The sequence below is a fragment of the Lissotriton helveticus genome, chromosome 6 (assembly GCF_964261635.1).
Source record: "Lissotriton helveticus chromosome 6, aLisHel1.1, whole genome shotgun sequence".
NCBI classification, from domain to species: Eukaryota; Metazoa; Chordata; class Amphibia; order Caudata; family Salamandridae; genus Lissotriton; species Lissotriton helveticus.
This window is the reverse complement of record NC_136067.1, coordinates 617,960,619-617,982,919: the sequence shown is the minus strand read 5'-3', so window position 1 is coordinate 617,982,919 and position 22,301 is coordinate 617,960,619. Positions and strand designations below refer to the sequence as shown.

Below are 22,301 nucleotides of genomic sequence, written 5' to 3'. Positions count from 1 at the left end.
TGGCTTTCCTCAAAATGCCTCGCGACTGGGTACGCTGTGTCGCCGTTGGTAATGGCGCGCAGGTGCTGGAGTATCCTCTTGTGTGCCGTCAGTTTTGTGTTACCAACATAGTGCAGGCCACACGGACACTCCAGCACGTACACCACGTACTCAGTCTTGAAAGTCAATTTCTTGGAGATACGGACAGGCCTATCAGTAAAAGGATAATGGTACTCGGTTTTGCTAATTCCATTTTTACATGCTTTGCATACCGAGCATTTCAAAAATCCTTTGCTGCTTGTTAACCATAAACTTGATGACCTGATCTCAGGACTACTGGATACCAGACAGTTGCTCATTGATCTAGCTTTCTTATAAGTGATGTTGGGAGAGCGTGTTAAATCTTGTCCCAATATTGGATCACTGGCAATCAGTGCCCAATTCTTTTTAACAATTTTACGAATAGCTAGATGTTGGCTGCTGTATGTAAGGATCAGCCTAGTTTCGCCATCCAAATTGCTAGGATGACGTTGGCTACCTGTCAACAATTGTTGTCTACTCAGCGCATTGGCTCTGCACATAGCCTTATCAAGAATGTTCGATTGGTAGCCCCTTCTCAAAAATCTAGCCCTGCATTCATTCTGTGCTAATCTACAGTCTATTTCAGTGCTGCAGATCCGTCTAATAAGGAGCATTTCTCCATAGGGAATGCTCCGTATTAGATGTGCAGGGTGATGGCTGGATGCGTGTAGCACGGCATTGCCGGCTGTGGGCTTCCTAAATAATCTGGTTTCCAGTTTGTCATTTGCAATAAAAATCTCCACATCCAAAAAGCAAATTTTACTTGCACTAATTTGACTGGTGAAACCCAAGTTTAGGTCATTGTTGTTGAGATTGCTAATGAACTCGTTTGCCTCAGTTTCAGAACCATTCCATATAACTAAAAGGTGGTCAATATACCTTAACCACCTGACTACCTTGGTTGATATTGTAGCCAGGTGGAGGGGCAAGAGGACCTGTTCCTCCCAGTAACCCATGTGAAGACAGGCATAACTGGGAGAAAAATAGGCCCCCATAGCCACACCTCGCACCTGATGGAATACTTGGTTAGAAAACAAAAAGAAATTGTTATGCAAACAAAGATCAATCATTGACAGTAACATCATGTTGTGATCATGAAGACATGTGGGTCTAGAACTCAAATAATGTTGTACAGCTTGTAGTCCATCCCTATGGTGTATAGAAGTATAAAGGGACGAAACATCCAGGGAAATCAGTAGGTAACTGGATTGCCATTCAATATCAGACAATTTGTTCAGCAGGTCACCTGTATCAAGGACAAATGATGGTAGTTTTTTGACGAAATCCCGGAGAAAAAAATCCACGTATTTACTCAGGTTCTCTAAAATGCTGTTGCGGGCCAAAATTATCGGACGGCATGGGGCTTGCAGTTATTTTTGTGGATTTTGGGAATGAAATAAGCTACGGGCATCACTGTGTTCTCCTTTTTAAGGAATTTAAATTCATCCATAGTTATAAGTCCCAAACTCCTCCATGCCATTAGTTTAGTATATATATGACTCCAAGCCTGTTTCACGTCATTCATAGAGACTCTCTTATAGCACTCTCTATCGTTTAGCTGTCCCAGAGCCTCTTCCATATGCAATTGTTTTGGTCAAAGTACCACGTTTCCACCCTTGTCGGACTGGCGAACAATGATATTGGTGTTACTCTGCAGTTTTTTAACCAATTCATGGTATGCTGAATCACGATAGCGGTGTCTTGTATTGATTTTAGTTTTCTTCCGGTGTAATTCTTTTAGCTCAAGAGAGACTTTGTCGTGAAACGTGTCAATATTATCTTTCAGCATAAGTGGGCAGAACGTGGATTTTAGTTTGAATGGTGTGGATGCTGTAATTACATTTTGTCCTGTGTCAAGATTCACCGCAGGTACTGTGTTGTCATTTTGTATTAGCAATATTGCTTGTGATAACTCAGAGTTACCCGTTATTTGAGGCACATTTTGAGTCAGAGGTTGAAGCATATATATATATATTCACTGAAAAAAACATAGGTTTCACACATGTTATAGTTAGCTGGACATTTCACTCATACAAAACCATTGAAATTCCCCCGTTATAGTTAGTTCAGCTAACTATAACTCGCGCGACCGCAATGCATTGCTGATGAGGTCACATATTACATCACTCATGACATGGTCAGTGACATCACTCATGACATCACTGATGACATCTCCAATGACACAGTCATGCTCTCCCATCCCCCGGAGCATGGGCCTTTTTTTAATTAGGCTGCTTTGCCCCCCTCCTGTGGCCACTATTGGCCACGGGGACCCCATCGCCTGGGGCTGGCCATTTATTTAATGTATTTTTTGGGGGGGAGGGGGGCCACGTGGCCCCCCTCCCGGGCCACTTGTAGCCCCGGGGACCCCATCCCCCGGGGATGGCCTACTCCATTGGGGACCGTTGGGGGGTCCTTAAGCCCCCCACGGTCCCTCCCGGCTCCCCGCATCCTGCAGGAGCCGGCATTGCTTTTCTGCATGGGGAGCAGCTAACATGCTGCTCCCCATGCAGAAAAGCAAACCGCTTTGGTTTTTGAAAGAGAGAGCAGGTTTCCTGCTCTCTCTTTCAAAAACCAAAGCAGGTTGCTATGGTAGGGCGGGAGCCACAAGGCTCCGGCCCTACCATAGCAAACATCAGTGTCCGGGGGTAGGCACCCCGGGACACTGCAGGAGCTGGCCCTGGGGTGTGGCGGTCCCCAGGGCCATCAAGGGCCCCAGGAGGGGGGCCGTGCGGCCCCCTCCCTCCTGTTAAAAGCCCCGGGGGTGGTGGTCCCTGGAGCTGGGGGGTCTGTCACAGAACCCCCAGTTTAAATATTAGTGGCTCTGTGAGGGGGCTTGAGCCCCCCACACAGGTTTAAAAAAAAAAAATAATAATAATAAAAAGGAAGCCCGGGGGGTGGCGTTCCCCGGGGCTGAGGGGGGCCGTGAGCCCCCCGCATATTTCAAAATTAAGGCCCCCATCATACATATCTAAGCCACTCGGCCCCCCCGCTATCATACTTACTTTGCCCCAGGGGCGTGGGGGCCACGCTTTTTTTCATAAAGAACCCAGGATTTGGTCCTTCGGGGGCTAATTAGAAACAAAATCAGACCGTGTTTTTTTTTCTCCACGGGGTACGCGTACCTACGCGTATCCCACGATTTAAAAAATAAAATAAAAATTGGGGGGCCTTGGGGGTCCTTGTTGGACCCCCTGAGCAGGTCTAGGGGGTCAGGGTGTTTCTACCCTCCCCCTTTCTGTGTTTTTCGCATTTCTTTTGGTGCTTTCTTGTGCCTCGGTTCTACCGAGGCACAAAATGGCTGCCAACACTTCCTGGTTTGGAGTGTTGACAGCAAATTAGCATAAAGCTCGTGCTCGGGAAGGTACGGTACTTTGTCTATAGATATATCTATGATTTTACTTTTGAATTTCTAAAGTACTACTGAACGGATTTACACCATTTAACAAAAAGCGTAATTTGTGAACCGAACTGTACCTTTTTGCCAAAATTGGTGTAATTCCGTTCAGCAGTTTGGGCTGTAGCCTCACTTAACACCATCGGCGCTGCGCATTTTCCCGCTGTGCGCTAGAAAATTCAAAAACCTGCGGTTCATGACGAGCTCAGCTCGTCATGAGTGTACAAGAGGTGTACTTCATGATGACCTGAGCTCGTCATGAGCGTCGAAGGGGTTAAAGAACCCTATGGAAAATTGCATGGGAAAACACGTTTTGGGACCCCCCTTTTTTCTCGGCCCTAGCTTCATGAATCACCCCGAAATTTTCAGGGAATGAGCGGAGCAGAGCAGGCCATTTTCTTGCAGAATTTGGCGAAGATTCGTCGACCGGCACCAAAGTTATTCCAAATAGAATGTTGCGAATTTCCTATGGAATATAGGTCCTAACTATAACTACCTACTGGCGACTGCCAGTAGGTAATGTATATATATATATATATATATATATATATACATGCGAAAGAACACTCCCAAAGCCACCTCCAATCATGCAGACCGGCGAAGCTACAAAGGAGACGGACCACAGGATCTGGCCACAGATGTATTTTACTGGCGAAGGTTAACAACAACAGCAATGACGCGTTTCGGGCTCGTGGGCCCTTGATTACATGCAGAGTGGTAACATTTTTTACAAGTTTATATGCAGTGAAATAAAACCACGCCCACCTGATACCTCACTCCTCCTTGGTCACATGACCATAGAAATGGTGAAAATACTGTCTGTTTACATGGGTTGTGAAAATTAAGTTACTTTGTCATATGAAAATGCATAAATGCATATAATACAATTTGCCGATGTAGAGATAAGCATCCTCCATCTGAGTGTACCCAAGTCTCACAAAAGTACTTTTACATTAGAGGAAAAGTCTTACGGCATCAATGCCTATAAATATTTGGGATTCCACTTACAATACCAGAGCAGTCTTGAAACTTATTACAAAATACAAGTGAAATGTACCAGGATAAATCCTGCTTGCCATATATAGCATCATATTTATACATAAATAGTCATCTTTGCTAACTTCCTCCGCTTGTACAAACCTAATATCACGGGGATCTTAAAAGTGCATAAATACTTTTTTTTATAGCAAACACTTTTTTCAGCGCAATTTTTCAATACCACCTCTACGTAAAGTGCAAAAAAGCTGTGCAACAATAAAGTGCAGACTATATATCATAAAGTGCTACGTGTATGATGATTAAATAGTAGCTAAATATGTATACATATAAATAACAATAAAAAATCGGTAATTGCTGTATTTCATTGTTAAAAACACATAAATATCACATTTACTAAATACCCTTAAAATCATCATATTTACAAATCGTGCGTACCCACTAAAGAATTAAATAGAGAGGACAAAATGTCATACTATTTACAGGAGGATGGTAAACGATTGAAGCATCAGATAAGGCAACAGGGAACCTGACTACCTATTGAGTTGCCAATGTTTCTAGAAATAAGTGTGCATCATATCATAACTAGGTGTTTCACATGTACATGGTATCAGGGAACCTGACTATCAGTACTGCTAAGACTGTAAGTCATTTATGCACGGGGCCACAAAAGCCAAGACAGAATGTATGTGGCAGGCAACCAAACTCTAGTCCAGAGACAGCCATTCTAGACAGCCTTACAGGAAGTTGTACATATCCTCCAAGTTATTAAGACCATTAGGGCCATTTGCTGTTGAATTCTAAAATCATAGTTGTCTCCAGTTGCCTCAATTTCAATTCTCTGTTGCCACCCCTGTGTGGTTTTGGAACCGACCCTACCACAAAATATGATAGACAAGCCACATCATTGTTATGTTTGTTCTTAAAGTGCCGAGCCACTGGGTAGGCACGGTCGCTATACAGGATGGCTCTGAGATGCTGTAATATCTTGATGTGCACCTGTAATTTCGTACTGCCTATGTAATTCAGGCCACAGGCGTACGTGAGGACATACACTGCAAACTCAGTTTTGCAATTAAACTCTCTGCACTCGGAATATCCTTCAAACCAAAAGGAGTTTGGTAGTGGGTTTTATTAATTCCGAATTTGCACGCCCTACAAGAGGAACATTTGCGAAACCCTGAAGCTGGTTGCAGCCACATATCTTTTTTCCTCATTTCTGGACTGCTTTTATCTAGAACTGACCCCCATATTGTTGGCCCTTCGAAAAGTGACCAACGGTTTTCTGGTAGTTGTGGTCCTAATATTGAATCAGTTAACAAAATAGGCCAGTTCTTTTTGACAATGGTCCTGATTTTATTCTCCTCATTGCAAAAAGCTGTTATTAATCTAGGGCAGTTATTGGCTTTCATTACAGGCACCGCACTGATGTCTGTGCTACTCAAAGGGTTAGATTGAAAAAGACTTTCTCTTGGGCGCTTGTTGGCTTTCATCAATGCTTGATGTAACATGGAATCAGAATAGCCCCGTTCCTTCAGTCTAGCATTAATTTCTAGTACACACTATATAATAATTATATTTAGGACCTATTTTCCATAGGAAATCCGCAACATTCTATTTGGAATAACTTTGGCGCCGGTTGAAGAATCATCGCGAAATTTTAAAAACTGGTGGGGTGCTCCGGTCAGCTCCTATCCTGAAAGTCTCAGGGTGATTTGTGAAGTGGGGCCGAGAAAAAAGGGGGGTCCTGAAACGTGTTTTCCCTACGCATTTTTCCATAGGAACCCTTCATCGCGGCTACAGCCCGAACTACTAAACGGAATTACACCAAATTTGGCTAAGAGGTAGTCCTTGGTTCAGACTTGTGCCTTTTGCTTAAATGGTGAAATCCATTCCGTAGTTCCTGAGAAAATGACATTTAAAAGTACATATATATCTATGGCCACGCAGGATCCTAGCACCCTAAGCACAACCTGCCATGCACAAGCTGTATTCTAATTGGCTGTCAACATTCCACATCAGGAAGTGTTGGCAGCCATCTTGTGCCTCTGTAGAACCGAGGTACAAGAAACCTATAAAAAAAACACGCAAAACGCAAAAAGGGGGCAGGGTAAAGACCCCCTGACCCCCTAGGCCTGTTCAGGGGGTCCCACAAGGACCCCCAAGAACCCCCAAGGCCCAAAAATGTTGTTGTTTTTTTTTAAATCGGAAAATCCACGCAGTATGCGTGGATTCAGTCGATTAAAAAAAAAAAATGAGGCACGGGAAGTCTAATTAGCCCCCGGGGACCGCCACCTCCCTGGGCCTCTAAATATGTAAATTGGGGGGCACCAGAGCCACGGGGACCACCACCCTCTGGGGCTTTGAATAAGGTGGGAGGGGGGCCACGCAGCCCTCCTCCTGGAGCCCTTGAGGGCCCTGGGGACCGCCACCCCCCAAGGCCGGCTCCTGCAGTGTCCTTGCGGATCCCACCCTGCCATAGCAAACTGAGGCTCCCACCCTGCCATAGCAAACTGCTTTGCTATTTGGAAGAGAGAGCAAGGAAACCTACTCTCTCTTCCAAATAGCAAAACAGATTGCTTTTCCACATGGGGAGCAGCATGTTAGCTGCTCCCCCTGTGCAAAAGCAATGCCGGCTCCCGCAGGAGGCGGGGAGCCGGCGCGACCGTGAGGGGATTGGAGACCCCCCTATGGTCCCCAGTGGAGAGGGCCAGCCCTGGGGATGGAGTCCTCGAAGCTATTAATGGCCCGGGAAAGGGGCCACACAGCCCCCTCCCCAAATTATAAAAAAAAAAAGCCCGGCCCCGTGGGATGGGGTCCCCGGGGATGATTAAGGCCTCGGGAGGGGGGGCCACGTGGTCCCTTCCCAATTTTTTTCATTTTAAATAAAAAATGAGGGGGCAGCCCCCTTCTTAAAAAAAGAAAAAAAGAAATACCGGCATTGCGCCGGAGGCCATGCCCCCTCCTTGCTGCACTCTGCAAATGCGCCCCCTGGCACATTTGCAGATGTGGAACGAATTCCTCTTGAATACTGGGGGTCCTGGGGGGCCAACTAGCCCCCCAGGAACCTCCAGTATGTACCAGGGGGCTGCGCTGCATAGAGGTGTTCTGAGGCCACGCCCCCTTTTTACACCTCTCTGTAATGCAGCTCTGTGGCGCTTATTGGAGGTAGCTAGTGGGCTTGTTTGACCTTAGGGACCCTTAGGAGTGAAGGGGACTTAATCTCTCAACTTAGAGCGGCCACAGGGTGCGTTTACACAGTGGTGAAGGGAGGGGACGGAGCCTGAGGTGATGTGTGCAAACACGCCCTGTGGCGCGTTTTAAGTTGGGAAAAAAATTCCCCTTCAATCCTGAGGGACCATGGGGGCCAAGTAGCCCACCAGGTGCTTCCAGGAAGCGCCACTGCGCTGCGTTGCAGAGAGGTGGTGCAGGCCGTGCCCCTTTTTCTATCTCTCTGCTACGCAGCTCTGTGGTGCTTACTGGATGTACCTAGTGGGCTAGTTGAACTCTAGGGACCCTCAGGATTGAAGGGGAATTATTTCCCTAACTTAAAACGCGGTAGAGGGCATATTTGCACGGTGGTGAAGGGAGGGGATGGTGTACGAAAGTGGCTCTATATATACTGGACCGAAGTGAAATCAGCCGAACTACGAATTCCGTTGTACTCACCTGTTATCAGGAGAGACTGCAGTGCTGTATCTTTGAGCCCGGTACTGACCCTGAAAAGTAATCTTAACCGTACTTACTAGTAAGTCGAATTTCTTTTGTATACAATATCATTGCCTGCTTTTTGCTGAAAACCTTTCTAAGTGCTGATTTAAGAAACTTACAAATATTCCTCTAAAATCAGCCGAACTACGAATTCCCATTTACTCACCTGTTATCAGGAGAGACCTTGGTGCTGCATCTTTTAGCCCAGCACTGATCCTAAAAAGTCATTCTAACCATACTTACCAGTAACTTGAATTTCCTTCCATAGGAATCCATTGTCTGGTTTTCCCCTGAAAAGTTTCTGTCTATTTTCACAAACTACAAATATTCCTTAAACATCGCCTGTATGACTTTAACGCATTCTTTCAACTGTTTACAGGAGATAATCCAGTGCTGGTGATAACACTACTTACCTGCTGAGTGAATTTCCTTCCATAGGCTAACATTGACTGGTTTCACTTGGAAATTCTTCCGTGTTGATTTTGAAAACCTACAAATATTCCTCTAAAATCAGCCGAACTACGAATTCCGATTTACTCACCTGTTATCAGGAAAGACCTCAGTGCTGCATCTTTGAGCCCAGTACTGATCCTGAAAAGTAATTCTAATCATAATTACCAGTAACTTGAATTTCCTTCGATAGGCTAACATTGACTGGTTTAACTTGGAAATTCTTTTAAGTGTGGAGTTTTGGAACTAATATTCACCTAAAATCATCCGAACAACGAATTCCGATTTACTCACCTGTTATCGGAGAGAACCCAGTGCTGCATCTTTTAGCCCGGCACTAACCCTGAAAAGTAATTCTAACCGTACTTACCAGTAACTTGTATTTTCTTACATAGGAATCCATTGTCTGGTTTACACTAGAAAAGTTTCGAAGTGTCTATTTTCACAAACTAAAAATATTCCCTAAAAATTGCCTATATGACTTAAACACATTCTTTCAACTGTTTACAAGAGATGCATCCGTGCTGAATCCAGGATCCACCTGACAACTAAACTGTGTGAATGTCTGTAAGACACATTTAATCACTCACTTATACAGTCAGTCACGCACCTCCTAAATTGTCCATTCAGACACTATTTAAACTTTACAGAAACACACAGTCACTGGATGATGTCATCAGTGATGTCATTTGAGATGTCATCAGTGATGTCATTAGTGATGTCACTGACCATGTCATGAATGATGTAATATGTGGCTTCATCAGCAATGCATTGCGGGGTGTGCAAGTTATAGTTAGCTGAACTAACTATAACGGCCGAATTTCTCTGGTTTTGTACAAGTGAAATGTCCAACTAACTATAACATCCCTTTTTTCAGTGATTTCTGGGGATTTTTCAGTGATTTCTGGGGATTTTAAATGTTAATTTCTAACTATAACGTCTCTGAAACCTATGGTTTTTTTCAATGAATATATTAATATATGTGTGTGTATATAATAGTGCTGTGCGGCCTCAAGCTTCTGGGCGTTTTTGGTTGTATATTTTGATATATATATATTTGTATATATATAAATATATGGTAGTATATATATAAAAATATACAACCAAAAACGCCCAGAAGCTTGAGGCCGCACAGCACTGCAGGAGAGTAACAACTCTATTTAAACCAAGCAGGCAGCTTAACATCCCTTTGAAGTCCATGGCCTGACGTGCCTCGATGCCGCTGCCTGCATCTCCCCAGAGGCCGTGCCAGCGGAGGTGATCCGTGGCTACCGCATCTCCCCTGCGTGTTTCCTTAATAGGGGGTCTCAGTGCTCCTCCTTTGGTGGCAGTTCATTTTTAAATGCACGCTGGGATTTGAGGTCCCATTTTGCCAATTAACGCCCTCTAGTGGGTTACCTCCACTGCAGCTAATTATGGACAATTTTTCTCGGCCCTCCATTGAGCCTTGGATGAGACTCTGCTGGCTTCATTAAAGGTGCCCTGCAGCTTCAGAAAGAGGAAACTTCCTCTCTCCTAATGCCCATTATATATATATATATATATATATATATATATATATTCACTGAAAAAACCATAGGTTATAGACCATGTATAGTTAGGAATTAGCATTTACAAAACCTTGAAAATTCACTGAAAAAACCATAGGTTATAGACCATATATAGTTAGGAATTAGCATTTAAAAAACCTTATTTTACTCACACAAAACCATTGAAATTCCATATATAGTTAGTTGCACTAACTATATATCGCGCACCCGCAATCCACTGCTGATCATGTCACATATTACATCATTCATGACATGGTCAGTGACATCACTGATGACATCACTGATGACATCTCAAATGACATCACTGATGACATCACTGATGACAACATCCAGTGACTGTATGTTTCTGTAAAGTTAAAATATGTCTTACATATTGAAGAATGAGTGGATGTATAAGTGTCTGGATGAAGGATTTAGTAGGTGCGTGACTGACTGTATGAGTGAGTGATTAAATGTGTCTCACTGAATGCATGGGTTAGTGACTAAACTGTCTTAATTTGTGCATCATTATGTCTGTTGTTCTGTAAACTGCTGCATGTGTTGATCATTAGCTATACGAGAGGCTATATGTGTTATTAATTGGTTGCCCAAGTATTTCTATGGGAGATTGAGTTTGTGTGGGGGTGGCTGGAAGGTGTGTGACTCTATGCATAGATGTGTGAGCAGTTTATTCACTAGGTGTATGAGTTCAAGAGTGCATGTGGAAACAGCTACATGGGCAGTTGACTGTGTGCATGAGTGTATTGATGAGTGAATGGATATCTCAATGCTACATGTCATAGTAAGTACATATGTAAAACACAGTACATGTGAGAGTTGGCATATATAAATAACTGTGCATGAGAGCCACTGAATGAGTGAGTGGTTGTATCGATCATTGTGAACTTGTATCAGGGATTGTATAAGAGAGTAAATATGTGTTAGTATATGTTTCAATAAGTAAGGTGTGTTTAACTGTATAGTTGAAGAAATGGAGGTGAGATTGTTTCTTTGCATGACTGACTGGGTGTGTGAGTAACTCCATGGATGAGTGGCAGTGTGTGAGTGTCTGTATACACTGAGTGTATCTAAGGTTATATTAGAGTCTGAAGAGGTTTATCGTATTAGCACAAGAATGATGTCAAATGAGATGTCATCAGTGATGTCATCAGTGATGTCATTTGAGATGTCATCAGTGATGTCATCAGTGATGTCACTGACCATGTCATGAATGATGTAATATGTGACATGATCAGCAGTGGATTGCGGGTGCGCGATATATAGTTAGTGCAACTAACTATATATGGAATTTCAATGGTTTTGTGTGAGTAAAATAAGGTTTTTTAAATGCTAATTCCTAACTATATATGGTCTATAACCTATGGTTTTTTCAGTGAATTTTCAAGGTTTTGTAAATGCTAATTCCTAACTATATATGGTCTATAACCTATGGTTTTTTCAGTGAATTTCAATGGTTTTTTATTAGCAAATATCATAAGCTGTTGAATGTCAAGTACGTGGTAAGTGAAAACATTTTCGTGTTTATGCACACTGATCTGCTTTGAATGGTGCCCCCCCCCCTCATTTCTATTAGGACTACTCTCTCTTTGCAGATAGTGAAAGGTAGTTAACGCAGGCCTTTGCCCCCGTTGTAATCCGTCGTGCCTGCTTCTCTCTCCATTTGATTGATTGTTATCCAAGTATTTACTGTTTTAGAATTAGTTCTCTTTGGTTCATTCTCTATTTACAAACAAACACAGAGTCGCAATACTCTGTTTAGTCTTTGCAGATAACGAAAAATCGTGTAAAAAAAAAGAAAAGGAATCGAGCAAAATCAGTAGGCCACTAATGGGATCTCTTTTTGACCTCGCTAAAATAGAAACATTAGGAACAACCCCTCATGACAAATACATAACTAGTGAGATGAACTGAACTCCACACAATGATGGCTGCAAAACAGCTCGGCTCCGCCACCCACCCCGCCCAAAATAACGATAAAGAACGGCTGCCATGATTGGTTGCGGAATGACCACGACGGAGCTACGAAATGGTGCTGCTCTCATGCTAACCCCAGCTTCAGTCTGAAACATCCAGAAACACTGTAGACTACCAATTCGATCAGTTCCGGTAGCGCCCCAATGTAACCCGGTAGAGAAGAACTAGCCCTCCCCTCTTTGACTGATGGTTCTTGTTGCCTGTCCCTTCTGTTGTCATTTAACAGAACTATTTAGCCTGCTGAAAGGGGTTGTGTTCCGACCGCTGGTTGGTGGAGACATTTTGACTATATTCTGTACCTGCGTTGTCGCGTAATGCGTCATATGACGCGCCGCGTTAGCGCATCCGGAAGTCATACGGGGCGCGCAGCGCGTAACGTAAGCATAACAAGTCATGTGACTTGTTAATAAAACTTTTCATTGGTTCATTTTACTTTTCTTATTGTAATGATGAAAGGCTTGGTCATATGACCTAAAAATTACGCTTTTCATTACTTCCGAACATTATTTTTTCTTAAATATATGTTATAATGTTCCAGGCTAATGTACTTTCCCGGAAATTTTACAACTGTCCTGCAAGTAAAATATATTCTTTTTTCGAGAAAAAGAGCGTTTCTTCGTCCCATGACGGAGCCGTTGAGCAAAAGAGGGTCGACCTGCTGTCTTAGTCGCCGATACGCCTGAATATGAGATTCTTATCGATCACTTTATGTTGCAGGAATAGAAAACACAACAGCCCTTGACCATTTATCTTTACTGCGTTCCTTCGTATTATACCTTTTACCCTTCATGTAATTGGTCTGCTTTATTTCACTTGCCTTTTAATGATTCTAAAACAGTCACTATTATTAAAAACTTTACCAATGTATATACTACTACCATGTTTTCTTTTAAAAACCTTTATTGTGAAAATTTCATTATACAAATACGAGCCTATAACCACGTGGGCCTGCCACAGAGCAAACTGTAATCGTATATGATGAATAGACATTTACACTGTAGAGGAACGTAACGGGCGGGCCATTAGGTTGCAAGAACTAAGGTGTCTAACAGTTACGGAATCGGTGGACGTACATTTTATAATTAAAATACGACAGGGCCAGTTACAATAAAATTATCTAGATATACATTTGCGGGCAAGTACCATGGGTGACGTTAATTCGAACTTTCAACAGTACAGTAATCAATAACACATCAGAACTTAATATCAATAGGGATGTCGAAATAGTCAATCAATTCTCGTCCCCGCCCGCCATGTGCTTCAAAACTGCATACGTATCTCGTGATTTCAAGGTTCTGCAACCAGTACACAACAAGGAGTTACGAGTCCCATTTATTCCGGCGCCATTTTGGGCGAGGACGGGCAGGTCCAGGATATAGTCAAAATGTCTCTACCAACCATCGACTATGATGATGTTCATATGCTGTATTTATTAGAGTAACACTCATCTGTCCACATGAAATTAATTTGCCACAATCTAAACACGTCATTTTAATCTTTCCAAAGTTCTTCTAAATATTTGGGACCGTTTCCCTTGCCTCTGAAGCTCTCAGTGCCACTTCTTTGATGAATGTACTAGCAGGTCAGGGGTTCTCCTCCAAATCTCTCTTTTATGCAGCACTATAATTAATTGGTGCCACCTCTCCATATGACGATGCATGGTATAGTTACCACAACTATATTTTTTTTCGGTTCCTCTGGAGAGTTCATCGTGGCAGATGAAGCGTGTAACGTACCGGGCATTTACCTTTTTTTGCATGTACAGGAAAGGAAATAAAAATCGAGCGTCCGAGTTCTAAGGTGTCCCAGGGCCATTTTAGTGGACCAGGCCCAAATCCAAAGAACAGGCCGCCATTTTGAGAGTCCTCTTGCAGCCGCCTGTCACTGTAGCATCAAGAGCAGCCGAAACTCAGCTGAATGGCAACTGAAACGGTAAAGGGGCGCCCCACTACAGCAGACGAGCCTCCACCTAGGAAGGCCCATTCATGCCGGCTCCCCCCCCCTTCGGGCACCCCACGCCGTTATTCGGAGCAGTATTGTAGGATGGCCACACCAGTGCGGCAACTTGCTAGACATCACCTCGGTGGTAACCGAATCTCAACGCCTTGTGGTGTCTTCTATTCAAAAAACATTGTTATGCTGCCTTCGACCTATTCGCCGCAAGTGCGCACACAACTCAACTGCATAGCTTGCTAGACACCACCTCGGTGCCATCCGGATCTTGGAATGTCAGCACCTTTTGGTGTCTTCTCTTCAGAAAATATTGTTGCGCTGCCTTTGGCCCCATTCGCACATCAGTCCGCTACTGACGCCATCTCACAGGCTAATGGGGCGCCCCACGCCGACTTTCAGCATTGTAGAATGACCACACCAGTACAGCAACTTGCTGGACATCACCTCGGTGCCATCCGGATCTCGGCGCCCCACTGCAGATGAAGTGCCTCTCAACTATGAAACCACCACGGTGACATCCGGATCTTGGCGCGTTGTGCTGCCTTCGGCCTATTCGCACATCGGTCCGCTACTGACGCCATCTCACAGGCTAATGGGGCGACCCACGCCGAGTTCCAGCATTGTAGGATGACCACACCAGTACAGCAACTAGCTAGACATCACCTCGGTGCCATCCGAATCTTGGCATCTCAACGCCTAGTGGTATCCTACATACAAAAAATATTGTTACGCTGCCTTTGGCCCCATTCGCACATCAGTCCGCAACTTAGACATCACCTCGGTGCCATCCGGATCTTGGCATCTCAGCGCCTTGTGGTGTCAGTCAGAAAATATTGTTGCGCTGCCTTTGGCCCCATTCGCACATCGGTCCGCTACTGACGCCATCTCACAGGCCAACGGGGCGCCCCACGCCGACTTTCAACATTGTAGGATGGCCACAGAAGTGCGACAACTTACTAGACACCACCTCGGTGCCATCCGGATCTTGGCGCGTTGTGCTGCCTTCGGCCTATTCGCACATCGGTCCGCTACTGACGCCATCTCACAGGCCAACGGGGCGCCCCACGCCGACTTTCAGCATTGTTGGATGGCCACACCAGTGCGGCAACTTACTAGACACCACCTCGGTGCCATCCGGATCTTGGCGCGTTGTGCTGCCTTCGGCCTATTTGCACATCGGTCCGCTACTGACGCAAACTCACAGGCCAACGGGGCGCCCCACGCCGACTTTCAGCATTGTAGGATGGCCACACCAGTGCTGCAACTTGCTGGACACCACCTCGGTGCCATCCGGATCTTGGCGCGTTGTATTGCCTTCGGCCTATTCGCACATCGGTCCGCTACTGACGCCGCCTCACGTGCCAACGTATTTTCTCCGCATTTTATACCCTATGCCGCATAACAGGTCATGTGACTTGTTTATAAAACTTTTCATTGGTTCATTTTACTTTTGGTTTCCTAATGATGGAAGGCTTGATCATATGACCTAAAAACAACACTTTTCATTGGATGAAAACTTTTTTTTTTTTCCCAAACGATGAAAGCCCCACCTTGTTTCTGGATGTTTCAGACTAAACTGGCGTCAGCATGAGAGCACCACCATCTCGTAGCTCCGTCGTGGTCATTCCGCGAGCAATCATGGCAGCCGCTCCCCACCAGAAGCCTGCAGGAGTCGGGGCCCCCAAAACTTTTGATGAATTCTCAAGGCGGAGGGGACGCTTTCGAGAATGGGGTCCAAGACCTAGCAGACAAGCGTCCGATTTCCAAGGTGTCCCAGGGCCATTTCAGTGGACCAGGCCCAAAAAGGAAAGAGCCTGCCGCCATTTTGAGAGTCCTGTGACAGCCGCCTATCGCTGCACCGCAAGAGTGGGCGCAACTCAGCTGAATTGCGGCTTTTGACACAGTGGACCAAAAACGGACGGAATGGCAACTGAAACGGTAAAGGGGCGCCCCACTACAACAGATGACACTCCACCTGGAGAGGCCCGTTCACGCCGCCTCCCCCGGGGCGCCCCACGCCGTTATTCGGAGCAGCATTGTAGGATACCAAAACCAGTGCGGCAACTTACTGGACATCACCTTGGTGCCATCGTTCTGCTGCCTTGGAACTATTCGCACAACAGTTTGCTACTGATGACCCACCCCCCGCGACGCCCCACGCCGTTATTTGCTGGGTGGTAACTTACTAGACATCACTTTCGTGTCATCTAGATTTCGGCGCGTTCTGCTGCCTTGGAACTATTCGCACAACAGTTTGCTACTGATGACCCACCCCCCGCGACGCCCCACGCCGGAAATCTGGACGTTGTGCTGCGTTGGGACTATTCGCACAGCCGACCGCTACTTCGTTGTTTTTCCCTAAAAATGTTTATATGTTATTACTATTTTTGTTTTCTTGTATATATTTATAAATTATTAAAGTTTTATAATCTTACTACTTTGTCGGAGTGCTATATATTTTTAATGTGACACATAATTGTAAAAACTTTGATGTACAAAGAGTCATCCCTGGAATCTTCCGCTTCACGCTCGGTCCCCTTCCCAATCACAATACAGGATGGTTTTCAGATAATAGCAACGCTTCTGCTGTGACGGATCTCATCGAGTGTGGGCCTTGATCTACTATAACTCCTTTGAAGAGGGGTGATTCTTTACAGCTGTGGCCATAAACTACATCTGCAGGGCTAGCTGATAGCCTAGGACCGGCCTGGACAATCGGACACAGAGGAAAAGGAGTGTCAGAGGGTGCGGTAGTGAATAGGGCGAAAGGGAGGTGTCGGGCGGGCACAGGGTGTGATTCTCAGGGAAGAGCAGCGCAGATGGGGGGAGGTTTATTACCCATGCATAAGACAGAGAGCGGGGGTGACCACTGCCTGGGTGAGATGCTTGCGAGGGTGGGGAGCCATGCTAAGGATCGACAGCGTGCACAGAGTGGGTCTGGTCAAGGCATCTAAAATGGCTGCCGTGCACGACAAAAGTGTGGCATTTGAAAAAAGACAAGATGGCGCGGACAATGTTTTTCAACACTTCCTGATTTCCTTCGAATCGAACGTTAACAGACGTTGGGGCATATTACCAAAGTTAAGCGATATTTATCCCTAACGATGCATTGCAAAGATTTTTTTACCGTCAGAAATTATCGCAGATAAACCTTGCTATTATCAAGGTTTATCGCAAATACGATAAAAAACGACCGCAATGCATTAATATCGCTGAAAACTCAGCGATATTCATGCATTACCGAGCTAATGCTCTTAGCCATGTTATCCACCTCCCATTGGATAACATGGCTAAGAAATGCTCAGGGCAGCTGTTACTTTTTGGAGATATTCGCGCTTATCTCGAATATTTCCAAAAGTTGATAATAGGAGATAGCGATGTTAGCGACTGTTTCCAGTCGCTAACATCTTGGCATGCCCACTTTGCATGTCATTAGTGATAAATATCACTCACATGCAAAGTGGGGCCCAAGATGGTCGCTATCTCCTACTAGCCGTCGCTAACTGGTGTTAGCAACAGCTAGGTAATACAGATATAATTTTATCTCCGCGAAGCGGAGCGCTGTTACAGATATATATCTTGTTTTTGAACGTTAATTTCTCAAAATGCACTGAAGCACATATATTGAGACCTAGCAAAGGCACATCGGGCTACCAGTCCCTAATATTTTACCAAGTTTCGTGCAAATCCATTCAGCCGTTCGATTATTATTATTATTTTTTTTTTTTGCCCCGCGGGGCCCTTTTAAAACCTCCACATCAAACCTAGGGGGTCAGCGGGGATCTACTATGCCCCCTTATGGTCATTTGCCCCTTCGCTTTGGCCTCCTCTTGTCTCTCGATCCTACCGAGAGACAAGATGGCGGCCGCTACGTACTGTTTGGAATGTTTACAGACACCGGAGAGCCAATCAGCTTCGCTTCGCAAAGCTCCGTAACGCGAAAAGTACGCGAAGCGGTGCTCTGTTACAGATATATATCTTTTTTTGAACGTTAATTTCTCAAAATCCACTGAAGCACATATATTGAGACCTAGCAAAGGCACATCGGGCTACCAGTCCCTACAATTTTGCCAAGTTTCGTGCAAATCCATTCAGCCGTTCGATTATTATTATTATTTTTTTTTTTTGCCCCGCGGGGCCCTTTTAAAACCTCCACATCAAACCTAGGGGGTCAGCGAGGATCTACTATTCCCCCTTATGGTCATTTGCCCCTTCGCTTTGGCCTCCTCTTGTCTCTCGATCCTACCGAGAGACAAGATGGCGGCCGCTACGGACTGTTTGGAATGTTGACAGACGCCGGAGAACCAATCAGCTTCGCTTCACAAAGCTCCGTTGCGCGAAAAGTACGCGTCCTGGAGCGCTGCCCGGTCCGCTGTTACAGATATATATCTTTTTTTAAACGTTAATTTCTCAAAATCCACTGTAGCACATATATTGAGACCTACAAAAGGCACATCGGGCTACCAGTCCCTACAATTTTGCCAAGTTTCGTGCAAATCCATTCAGCCGTTCGGGCTAAAAGTGAGGCCAACCGCCCTATGGAAAACTCAATGTTAAAAACACGTTTTGGGACCCCCCTTTTTTCTCGACCCCCCCCTGGACGAACCCCCCCCAATTTTCAGGGGCTGCTCAGAAACAAAATGTGCCATTTTCCTGAAAATTTCAGCCAATTCCGTCCACAAACGCCAAAGTTATTAGACATAGAATTTTCAAAAAACCCATAGAGAAAAAATCCTAACTATATATACCTACTGGCGACCGCCAGTAGGTAATATATATATATATATCCAAAAGTAACCTTCCCAAAGAAAAGGCAGAGGCCAGCAGTAGGAAACACCATGGAGGAGATTTATTCAAGACACATCTTAAACGAGCGAATGCATTTCGGCATCTAGCCTTCATCAGCGCCCTTGATGTTGTCAGCAGCAGTCAGAGTGGTTGTAGCCTCACTATCAGTGTCCTGCTTCGCACGGATTGGATGAGTATCCGTCCGCCCCCTGTGATGGTTCAACACACATGTGGCAATCCTCGAAGCCTCGAGGAACTACATGTCCCAGCATCCCATGTCCGGAGCCAGGTAAGGAGTGCAGGGGGAAATTGCCGAAGTAAGTGTTCGTGTGACCAGGATAGTGTGAGGCGCTGCCAAGGAATGTTCCATTTGACCTCTGACTTGCAAATTACTCCTCGGGTCTCCCACACCGCATACCATCCCGGGCTGGTGTAGTTTTATCGGGGGCAGTAGACAGTGCTACCCGCCCGGCGTGGAGTTGGATAACTCCCTCACCGCCATCTCCATCTTCCAGTCGGGACAGGGGCCTTGGCAAACCAATACCTTGGTGAAGAGAACACAGCCGAAGCAGCTCCAGAACGCCAAGGCCATCTTTACATGCGGGGGCCTCTGAGCACGATTCTGGCACTCGTGCAAAATATCCAAAAGTAACCTTCCCAAAGAAAAGGCAGAGGCCAGCAGTAGGAGACACCATGGAGGAGATTTATTCAAGACACATCTTAAACGAGCGAATGCATTTCGGCATCTAGCCTTCATCAGCGCCCTTGATGTTGTCAGCAGCAGTCATATATATATATATCCACAGATTCCTCCTTGTTTCCAACAGAAGGACAACAAGCCACACCAACCAAGTACGATTTAGATATTTATTGGGGCACAAACAGACACGTTTCGAGCTCACGGGCTCTTGGTCACATATATATATATATATATATATATATATATTACCTACTGGCGGTCGCCAGTAGGTATATATAGTTAGGATTTTTTCTCTATGGGTTTTTTGAAAATTCTATGTCTAATAACTTTGGCGTTTGTGGACGGAATTGGCTGAAATTTTCAGGAAAATGGCACATTTTGTTTCTGAGCAGCCCTTGAAAATTTGGGGGGGGGTCGTCAAGGGGGGGCCGAGAAAAAAGGGGGGTCCCAAAACGTGTTTTTAACATTGAGTTTTCCATAGGGCGGTTGGCCTCACTTTTAGCCCGAACGGCTGAATGGATTTGCACGAAACTTGGCAAAATTGTAGGGACTGGTAGCCCGATGTGCCTTTTGTAGGTCTCAATATATGTGCTCCAGTGGATTTTGAGAAATTAACGTTTAAAAAAAGATATATATCTGTAACAGCGGACCAGGCAGCGCTCCGGTTCGCGTACTTTACGCGCAACGGAGCTTTGTGAAGCGAAGCTGATTGGTTCTCCGGCGTCTGTCAACATTCCAAAAAGTCCGTAGCGGCCGCCATCTTGTCTCTCGGTAGGATCGAGAGACAAGAGGAGGTCAAAACAAAGGGGGAAATAACTATAAGGGGGCATAGTAGATCCTCGCTGACCCCCTAGGTTTGATGTGGAGGTTTTAAAAGGGCCCCGCGGGGCAAAAAAAAATAATAATAATAATAATCGAACGGCTGAATGGATTTGCACGAAACTTGGCAAAATATTAGGGACTGGTAGCCCGATGTGCCTTTGCTAGGTCTCAATATATGTGCTCCAGTGGATTTTGAGAAATTAACGTTCAAAAAAAGATATATATCTGTAACAGCGCTCCGCTTCGCGTAACGGATAGGTTTGCGAAGCTGATTGGTCATTCTGTCACTGGGCTATAGTTGGGCTACATCTGGCTGATATTTGGGCTACATTTGTTTTTTTGTGTGTCTGGCGGCCATCTTTGGGCTACATTGGGCTACATTGGGCTTCATTGGGCTACATTGGGCTACATTTGGGCTCCAACATATATATAGGCCAATGTAGCCCAATATATAGTTTTTCAAAGTTAATTTTCGTAAAAACCACTGGAGCATATATCTTGAGACATAGCAAAGGCACATCGGGCTACCAGTCCCTACAATTTTGCCAAGTTTCGTGGAAATCCATTCAGCCGTTCGAGCTAAAAGTGAGTCCAACCGCCCTATGGAAATGAAGGAAATGAATGGGTAATTTGTAATTAGCAAATAGCTAATCGCAAACTAGGAATGGTAAAGAATCGCTATTTATTCCTTAAAGTTCGCTATTTAGGAAATGCAAAAAACTTTGATGATACATATGGCGGTTCATCTCTAACAAGATAAGAAGCATAGGGATACATTTATGATGACTGGCGCATCACCAGGGATGTGTTAGTCATTCTGTGCCGCTGTTCCGTCACCTATGGTGTGCTGCATTTACAATGCGGCGCATCATGGGGCAAAAACAGCACAGATGCGTGATGTATCTGTGCCGTAAAGGTGGCGCATTGCTGGAGTTGTATCGCAAGTGTGATGAAGCTCCAGCAAGGGTCGGGGGTGCCCCTGTCGCAGGGTTTCTGTTCTCACACAGAACTGTGGACAGAGGATTGGAACCTCGGCGAATTAGGGTGTCCCAAAACTCACGTTAGTAATCAAAAACTCCTTAGCAAGCTAGGTACAGTGTCACATTGGATATAACAAACTCTCAATGTTTAGACAATCCAGAATATGAACTTATAGTACCTCAGGATACGTGGAACTCATGAACAGTCGGTCGTTATATATTTCTTAGAAACCAGAACATGGAGTTAAGAAGAACACATGTGTATTTGAAATGTTTATTTACTAATGCCGTCTTCTCAGGCGTAGTATCTTAGATAATAGAAGTACACATATTATCAGTAGCAAAATTACCAGCATAGTTACTAGTACATAAAAAGCGAATGGTGACAGTATGTTAACATGCTGTAAATGAATAAGAGTTAGCAACACTTATAAGCAGCCGCGGGCCGTGGAGGGAGTTACGGTGGGGCAGGGAGGCGGGGAGGGGGAGGGGCAAGGTAGAGAGGGCTCCACCCTGCTTCTCCCCCTCCCCGCCTCCCTGCCTCACCGTAACTCCCTCCACGGCCCGCGGCTGCTTATATCTCACCCTCCCTAATACACATATTATATTATTTGCTAAGAAGGTCTCTTTGTGTTGGTTTAGGGCGTGCCCATACTTTAGTGTCTTAGATTTGAAGGAATCACATCAGCATACACCAGCTCTCTCTTCATGTGAACCGCATCAACTGTTGTGTATGTGTGTTCGGCAAAGCAATATAAAACCCGCCTCATGCCCAGAATTGGCAGAAGTTGCACTTATGTTATGAGTATGAAGTCGTGGAGATCAGACCTCATAACAATTCTGTATCGTGTTGTTCTTGAAACTTTAGCACTCGCTGTACAGATATAGTTTAACAAGCAAAGCAGATAGTAGAGCAATAA

General features: G+C 45.0%; 1 protein-coding gene across 1 annotated transcript in view; it reads left to right on the top strand.

The window, feature by feature from the left end:
- The window catches only part of IMPG1 (interphotoreceptor matrix proteoglycan 1), a 1,759,499-nt gene that overhangs the window by 993,817 nt on the left and 743,381 nt on the right, over positions 1-22,301 (top strand). The window lies entirely within an intron of this gene.